Here is a 9,540-nt window from a genome sequence, read left to right on the forward strand (position 1 = left end):
TCACAATCATGCACAGAAGGAAATGCAACTCCCCCACCGGTGCATCTTTCAGGGAGGCTCAGTCAACTGTTGATCCCATCAGCAAGGGCTCAAACCCAAACATGCAGAGAGGTTAGTCAAAGACTGCACCAAAAACCGCTTTGGAAGAAACCGTTAAACCACGAACCAAGAATGTTTTCCTGTATTTATTTATTTTATAATATTGTATGTATATATGTTTGCGTGAAGATATGATATATATATTAAGAAAACTGGCATATGAGCATGCATTAGTGTGCTACAGAAGTAGAATATGCTACATATATGGGGATGAACATCCATTCTTGTATAGTGCATTCAGAAAGATTTCACAGTCTTTGAAGTTTTGTTGTTTTGAAGATTTTTAAAGTAGGTTTTTTTTTCTGACAGTCTACACATAACAATACACCGTGAAGAAAAATCAAGAACAGGTTACTGAGGTGCTATGTAAATTAATTGCAAATAACACTCAAATATTCCAGGATATCAGTATTCTGATACCTTACCTAGTACTTTCCTTAGAACATTGCAGAGCTTTGGTGTGCACCAACTATCAGGTCTGTCCAGAGGTGCTGTATTGGGATCAGGTCCTGACTTTAGTTGGGCCACTCTACAAATCCACTACTATATGTTACTGAGATTCTGAGCTCTCTGTAAAAGTTTTTCACTCAGGACTGCACTGGATATAATTCTGCATCCATCTTTCCACATATCTTTACTAGCCTCCCAATCTGTGTCACAGAAAAGAGCTTCCCCAGTTTGACTGCAGGAATAGCATTAACGATTGTTGCCCAATAATTGTGTGTCTTGTGGTCTGAGATCTTGTCAGTTGCCTTTCAGTTTTTCACAAGTCAATCGTGTGCCTTTTTATTAAGGATTGACTTCCATTTGGCTACTCCACCATGAATGTTTGGTTGTTGAAGTGCTACACTGACAGCAACGTGCACCCCAAACGGCGTGAAATTGGTCTCAAAGAGGTGTTTCCTCAAAAACCTTGCAAACGCTTTGGCTGCTAGCAGGTTGAGTTCATAAGTAGTTTGCATGGAAGATGGTAACTTGTTTGCAAGCATTCACAAACTTCTCGCTGAGGAGTACTAAAATTGAAAAGCGCAATGCTAGCTAGATACGGAGCACGTGTACCTTAAGTGTAAAAGTTGCACCATGCTTTGATTGTTGACTGTTGATAAAGGAAGGAAGCACCAGAGATCAATTGTGAGCTTCAAACAGAATAATGACTCATCTAGATGTTTTAGTGTTTGTTAGTCTGGATAAAAAAGACACTCCTAAAACCTTTTAAGGAGTCAAAACATGGAAATCTTGCGAGGGTGTGAAAACTTTCCGAATGCACTGTATATGAGGAGGTGAGGGTATTTTACAGAAACATATGTATATTACAGATCTTGTTATTTTTACTATTATCCTAAATCAGGCTTATGGTACAATATATTTTTCACCTTTTAAAAAAATCACACTATTGCCTTTAAGAGAAATCATATAATTAATTATTTTTAACAAAGTGCAATGAACCGCAGTTTATTTAAGAGATGATTATGAATAAAAAAAATTCACTGTACTATAGATTTACAGATTATATTTGTATGTATGTACTGTATGTATATTTGTTTTTGTCTTAGTCTCTCTTTACCCTTTTGTTTCCTTCGTGTTTTTGCATCCGTTGACCTCAGACACGTCTGCCAGTTCATTTGGGAGTTATGACGCCAAGATTTGTCACCACAGTGTAGCTTCCGGGGTGAGGGGAGGGGTTCGCAGGTAGCGGAGTCGTGTGAAAGTCCAGCATCTATGCATGTGGGGGTTATGCGTCTTTCTTCTGTTGTTGTCAATTTTACGCATAATCAGACTTGATAATTGCACAGTATTAATGACCTCATCTAACATGTTGAGCACCATCAACGTCACAAAAAGCAACCTCGACATTAAACGTGTCCATGAATGATACACAGCTATGTTCTCCCACTTTTTATGTTGGTTTTCTTTTCTGAACGCATGCTCATTGCGTGTCTGTTTAGTCTGTTTCTTTATCCAAAATGTAAGAGAGCAAATATAATAGGGAGAAACGCACCTTTATTTCACTGGGCTTCTGTTATGATGAAGAAAAATAGTTTTTTTACTTAATTCAGGTCTGAGGCTAAAAGTTAAAATGCAGTTTTTAAAAGAATTTAGACTAAACTAATTAAACTATAGCCATTTCCCAGTTTAGAGAAAACTGGATATTTTGCAGACTACATTAACTTAGATCACTCTCATGTTTTCTTTTGTCATTATTGTGTAAAAATGCTCATAAAAAACAAGACAAAGACGAAATCTATTTCTGTGCAAAAGTCTTGAACCACCCCTCATTTCTTTGTATTTTTTGCTTGGAAAATGTGATTTATTGAAATGTGCAAACATACATGGAAATACATGAAGCAAAAATGGAGTTTGTGCAATTCTAACAAGCTTAAAAGTCAATGTGTAGTACGACCACCTTTTTTTTTTTTTTCCAATACAGTTTGAACTGTCTTAGGCAGCTTTCTCATCCTTTCTTTAAGTGATCCTCAAAAGTAGTTCTCCAGGTTTTTGAAGGACATTCAAAGCTCTTCTTAGGATGTTGGCTGCCTTTTGGTCCCACACTGCTTCAGTAATGTTGAGGTCCTGACTCTGGGAAGGCCAATCTATGATTTATTGTCTTCTTATCAGTCTATGTCTGTGAAGGTTCTCAGTCATCCAGCTCATCGTAGTCTAAGGAGCTTGAAAAGAAAAGCGTCTGGACTTCTTTAAGTGTCCTTGAAGACGTTTCACCTCTCACACTTGTGTCATGGTCCTTTTCTGCATTTATAATTCCATCAACTTTGAAAAGATTCTCAGTAACACTGTCTGAAATGCATCCCCAAACTGTGGCAGAACCTCCACGCGTTTCGCAGATGGCTGTAGACAGTCACTGCAGGACCTCTCTCTTAGACGCCTCTCTACATATTTACCACAATTTCAACCAAAAATGTCAAATTTTGGATTCACCACTCCATCAGACCTGAGTTTCAGTCCAGTTCTTGTGTGAATTGGCAGACCTCAGCCTTCTCCCCGTTTCCCCTTCCTTAAGTTTCTCGACAGGCACCTTTTGAACTGAGACCATTTCTGATGAGTCGTCAGGGAACAGTAAAGGCTCAGATGCATCTTTCCTGTATAAACTCTTCAATGGATTTTCTCCTATTTCCTAAAGATTTGACTTTCACACCCTGTCCATTGCTGCCATTTGTTTTGTCTTTTGCTTATCCAGTTTCCTCAGATTCAGCATGCAGAGATATGCAAACATTTTCAGGTAGAAGATCTTTGGGAATCACCGTGTTGGTGTACAATATGTGGTAAAGATAAATGCAAGAAAGCCTTCTTTACTTAAAAATATAAAGACATTTGGGATGACTTAAGACTTACACAGTACCCTAAAGTTTGTGTTGTTTTTGTTTTTTAATGCAATGGTCAATGTGCACATTTCTTTTTTTTACACATATCACATCTTCTATTAGAAAAGTGAAAAGAATTTGCCCAAAGCATAAATTAAGCTAATTTTTCTAGAAGACATTTTTGCAAATTTGTGTATGTTTAATAAAATAATTACCAATTCTCTTTTTTAAAAATGCATTTCTATCAAGCATGTTATATAGAGAACCACTGACCAAACTGATAAACCAACTGGGAAAGTTTTTAAGGTAATATCTGTCTTAATATTTAAAGGCACTTAGATTTTTCTGAAAAATAAGAAAAACGACTTTGGTAGCACATAACATCTACCACTACAATTTATGTCCTTCTCTGTATTATGAAGGTTTTTACAGATTTGTTTGCTTACAAGACCTCAGACCTTTTTTATTAAGTATTATTTAAAAGAGAGACTTTTTTAGGCTGTTGATAGTATTTTCTAGTACAAGTAGAGGCAGTGGAAAAGATCGGGCCTGATCTTTAACATCATATCTAATGTTTGCTTGTAGTTAATTTGCTGCTTTACAGGCAACAGAAAATTTCCTAAAGCTCAGTCATCTTTTTAACATTCAGTTGCAGACTATAGCCACTGGTGGTAGCTGTTTCCTATTATATTTCAAGGTATATGTATGAGTGCCCTAACCGTCTCTGCAAGCTGCACACATGGACAAAGAGCCCTTCCATCTGCTCAGATGCGAGGGACGTCCCTGTTGTAAAACCGGTCACAGAGAACATCTGCATTGTTTGCAGCTGCGCTTGCTGTTGTTTATCGTTTACTAGAAAGTGCTCCTATGCAGCAGGCCCACTGCAGTCTGCAGGGACGATCACTCCAGAGATAAAACAGTGATTCACACTGAAAGGTTGTGATGTTCAAATTCTGCCTGTGCACCTCAGAGCCCGATGAAAGAAGAAGCATGAGAACTTTTTTTTTTAAGTCTGCACGAAACGCGGGGGGTGGGGCATCAGCTGTAATGGGGGTGGTTATTTTAATATTCTGTGACACAGAACAAACATACAGTCATTTTTTTCCTCTTACACGCTCCAGCCTCAGCTGAACAGAGGTCATCATTCCTCGATCATGTGAATGTCTTCCAGGCCTGTGTTAAACTGGACTTCTGTCCACCTCTATGCTGCTGTTCAAACCATGTGCTGTCCATAATCCTTCTTCTGCCTGAACGTGACACTCTCGTTGCCTTCTCCAGCCAGTGGTTTAATAAAAAAGTGAATGATTAACAGACAAGGCAGCCGGTGACTCTGTGTGCTGCATATGAAGCTGCATCAAATGTTTGCTTTTGAGACAGGACTTCCTCTACTTGACACACGTTTTACTGATACTCACACCAGAGCAGCAATTAAAAACAGGACAATCTTCATCTAACAACCCACCAAGATGGGTCAGGTTAATATCAGTAGAAAACACTTCATTCAAAACACTCAGATGCTAATGGATCTTAAGCTGTTGGTCATTAACAAAGCCATTACTTAATGAGCAGTAGCTTTGATTACCATTTACCAGCTGTTAAGCATTTAAATCACTCTCAGAGATCCTGATTTGTTTGTAATTCATTCAGAACAACTGTAATGAAAAGAAATATGTTTCTATCTGCAGTGCTATATGTTTAGCAGCATGGCTTTGATTTCTCACCTCCCCGACCTTCATCACGTATTTAAGGAATGCAAGACCCACAGCACAGGAGAGGCTGCGTATCAATGGCAAGGCGCAGGAAAACGAAGGTGTGTTGCAAAGCGGCTTTGCTGACATGGCGCTGTAGACTGGTTAACACACTGTAAAAAATGTCCAACTAGATATAGTAAGTTTTCAGCTGAGCCATCACCTAAACTCCATGGATTACATCTCATCCAACTATACTCACTTGCAAACTTTCCCATGTTAGAATTTAGCATCCATTGCTATCCATGCTTTGCTTTATACTTTGTGGAGGATGGAGGACATTAAAAGAAAAATATTGCACCTTAAATGATTAAAACTAAGGACTCTAATGCTGAGTCAGGATTATGTTCTGTTCCAGCAGGAGGAGAAACGGGGTGTGAATAGTACACACCTTGTTTCAGTAGTTTGTAGAAACAGCTTGACCAGCATTACTTGAATGCTTTATGACTTGTAGCCACTCTTCTTTACAGCGTTGTCAGAGGTCTGAGCCTCTGAACAGTCACCCTGACCCTGACTCTTTTTCAGAATTCTGTTGCATTGTATTTGCTGATGTGCTTGGTATGATTGTCCTGTTTCATGACCCAATTCCAGCTCTACTTTAGCTGTTGGACAGACAGTTTAACATTTGACTCTTTAGCATACACACAAATGCAGGGTAATCAGGTCCTGTGCCTGCTAAGCAAACCCAAATCATCACCTCTCTACTACCGTGTGTTGGTATGAGGTTGTGCTAATACGCCTTCACTAAATGCAATGTGGTGCATTACAGCCAAACATCTCCACTTTGGTCGTTTGTCCAAGAAAATTGTTCCAGAAGTCTTTTGGTTTGTTCAGTCGAAGCTTTGCAAAATAAACAAAAAAGGGTTCAATTTGTCATAGATGCCTTCTCCAGTTTAGCAATATTTTTGTTAAATGAAAAATTTTTTGTTATATTTTAAAACCTGCTATGGATAAAATTACTTTTTTAATTATGTCCTGATGTGCAAAACCCTTTAACTGAGCCTTGAATTTCCCTTAGTCACTGATCAGATGTATATTTGCCACATAAGTGTTAGAAAAGTGAAACCTTATGTCAATAATAAAAATTTTATATGTTAGGAGTATATTAAATACCTTAAATTTTAGTTTTAGCTCTGGACTATAGATACAACAATATATGTATCACCTGGTTTCAGGTCCCTTAACACAATATCAAGAGAAGAAAACCCAAGAAGCAACAGCAAAATATTACAAACTATCTTTATTCTACATTTTTATGTAATTTACTTCAATGTACAGTCTAAAGGATAATTTGTGGAAACACACAAAACACTGAAGAACATAAATTGATATGCATAAAAACAAAAGTTTACTAAAGGTTAGAAAATGAACAGTGGAGTTCTTGCACCTGTTAATACAGATGCATTCTGGGCATCAGAACACAAGATAAAAATCTTCTAAAGCACTGTAACCTATTCACCAGTCTTTAGTTAGTTCCAAGTCGTAGTGACAGGTTTATGAGATATTGTATAAAAATGAACAAAAAATGTTATATTTTTTAAAGAAAATCATATGAAAAGGAAATGGCGAGGTCTATTTACAGTTCTGTAAACAGAGACCATTGGAAAACACTAGCTTAGAAAAGTAAAAATCCCATGATGCTGATGACAAGTAACAAATTATGATACTTAACATGCTAGTCACATTTCCCTTCATTTTAAGATTTTTTTTTTTTTTTTTTTTTGCAGGCTTACAGTTTGTTTTTTCTCTCTATCCTCTCTGTGTAAACTACACCGACAGCAGCCTCACATAGAAGTCAAACTGATGCTACCATAACGGCCACAGCGGAGCGGATACTGTTGTTATTTTCACATGAAATGATGCAAAGACAGTCACCTCTTCCACGCTGGCAATGCAGCTGCATCATGTAGCATATCCAGTTATTCTATGTTCAAGAAACAAACATCAGAACATAAAATATAAATATTTCACTTGTAAAAAACAAACAAACAAAAAAACAAAGGCTAAACAGCTGTAATATGTTCATATATGTTCAACATGGTTTTATCCAACGCATTAAGCACATTCACCACTACTCACTCCACATCAAGCCAAACCAAAAATCATTCCAAAAACGAAACGGCATGTTCCTTCCCTTTTTGTGGCCTAAATCAAAAGGCCGATCCAACACACTGAAGACAGAAGAGGTCGAGACTTACTTTAAAAAGGTGAGGCAGCTTAACGTTGCTTTTAGTGGATGGTAGGAAAAGGGGGAGAAAAAAGTTGCTGTTTGAAAAAAATAATATGAGGCAGCACTCTACCTTGTGTATGAACACTGATGCCACTGACATCTGCATTAAAGATCCTGAAAACTTTTCCATCACCTTTTCTTGATGATCAGCAGAGTCCAGTATGAACAAAATCTGAACAGTTTTAATAATTTAATGGAAGATTTTTTTCTTTCAAAATTCTTTTTAAAAACGAGAAATTGAACTAGCAGGGACGTCATTAACTTTTTAAACCAATCAGTATAGACTGACATGCATTCCAGTGGCAGTTGGCGGGTAGTTTGGTCATTAGGTAAGTTTGCGTGTGCATTTTAAATGAATCTGATTGGTGCCATTGGAGAGGGGCTCAAACTTCAAGCAGAAGTGTCACGTTTTGTTTTTATCATAACCCCTACTAAACCACCTCAACCAAAGTTTTCAAAATTAAATAAAATAAAACTTTTGATATTGATTCAAAAATTGTTTTTCCATTTAGGATTTAAAAAACAAAACAAAACACCTAAGCAGAAAAGTCCACATAACACAAGTTGTTTCAATTATTTAAGCTATGAAGTCACACAGTGACTGCATAAATGCAACCTGTCTCCAAAACATTTGTGGTCCAACGTGGACTGAAGGTATTCAAATAACTAGAGTCAACATGTTGCAATCAATCTGAGCGCATCTCTTTCCAAGACGCGACTCAGCTGGGTACCAGCTGGTTGTATTCTGGTTAAATTCCCATAAAACAGGCAAGGTTGCAGAGTGCTTATGTCATTTTGCAGTTCAATCGCTATCCAGCAGCAACTATGCCACCATTTGTGGAAGAATTTCTGAATTTCTATGAGGCTCTGACTGGACTCTGAATGCAAGTAGTTAATATGAATTTCTCCGTATGTAAACAGAAAACAAATTTGCAACAGATTTGTGATTTTGCAAATTCATCACCATAACGTCAAAGACAGACTGGCCCCATTTTGCTGTTGCAAACTGATAACAGGTTGACTCATTTTGCTATTTTATCGCCATCTTAACACAAAACACACTTTGAAGAGGGCAACTGACTGTGACTGGTCGCAGACATAATTTCCATAATTGAAGAAATCATTTCAAAGGCAACAATTTGGAAGTTAATTGCACACGGTCACAATCATTTTGGTCGTGCCACATCATATTATGCAGTTTTTCCTAGTCCGACTGTAGCGTAATAGAAGTCGTATAAGACGAAGTGTGTAAGGTGTTTTAGAATAAGTTTTCAGGAGCTTTAAGTTTAACAAGCTTGTATTTTGTTGCAACGATCAGAGCAAATGCAAAATCAAGCATTTAATGTTGGAGCACTTCACTCATTTCTGACCTGTGAACACGATCTACAACACATAGTAGTGTTAAGAAGCCCGCTAGCAAAATACTGTAAACACAGTTCATATTTCATCCTATGAATGGCATGATAATACTGGACCTGTGGATAAAAATCAGCTAAAACTCATTAGACCTTTTCAATTCAGTTTTTTGTCGAAAACACTACTTTCATTACATGCCGAATCCACTTTCATGCTCTTTCCTTTTTTTACACACTTCGCAAAATAACAAACTTGAAGACCTTGTACTGTACACCCCCCTTACCAAAAAAGAAAAATCTGATAAATGAAAAACTTACGTTATACTTCCAAAACAATCAAGCTGACAAATACTGCATAACAGCCCGCTCATGGTGTTGAACGATTAGCTCATCTCATTTACCTTACAGGTATTTATAGAAACAGTACTGTGTTTCGGGGTAGTCATAGAGACTAAGGATAAAATATAGATACTCTGTCCTCTTTGTTGCTTGGTAACAAAGCATCAATTCAATAGCCTCACTTGTGTACGCCTAACCAAACTCCAAACAAGTCAAAGAAGATATTCATCTGGGTATCGAGTGGTGCGAGCTTGTGCTTCAGTTTTGTCCAACGTCTTCTTTGCTTACCGTCACTCAGGATGCTAAAGTCTGAATGAGTCTACCGTGACAGAAACACACACAGAAATACTCTTACATACAAGTTACAGCTCTATAAGGACAAGCAAATAAAACAAAATGGATAAAAAAAAAAAATTGAATGTTGTTCCCATGTTGCATATAAAAATGTTTAA

The sequence above is a fragment of the Pundamilia nyererei genome, unplaced genomic scaffold (genome assembly GCF_000239375.1).
Source record: "Pundamilia nyererei isolate P.nyererei 1_Seehausen unplaced genomic scaffold, PunNye1.0 scaffold00065, whole genome shotgun sequence".
Classification (NCBI taxonomy): Eukaryota; Metazoa; Chordata; class Actinopteri; order Cichliformes; family Cichlidae; genus Pundamilia; species Pundamilia nyererei.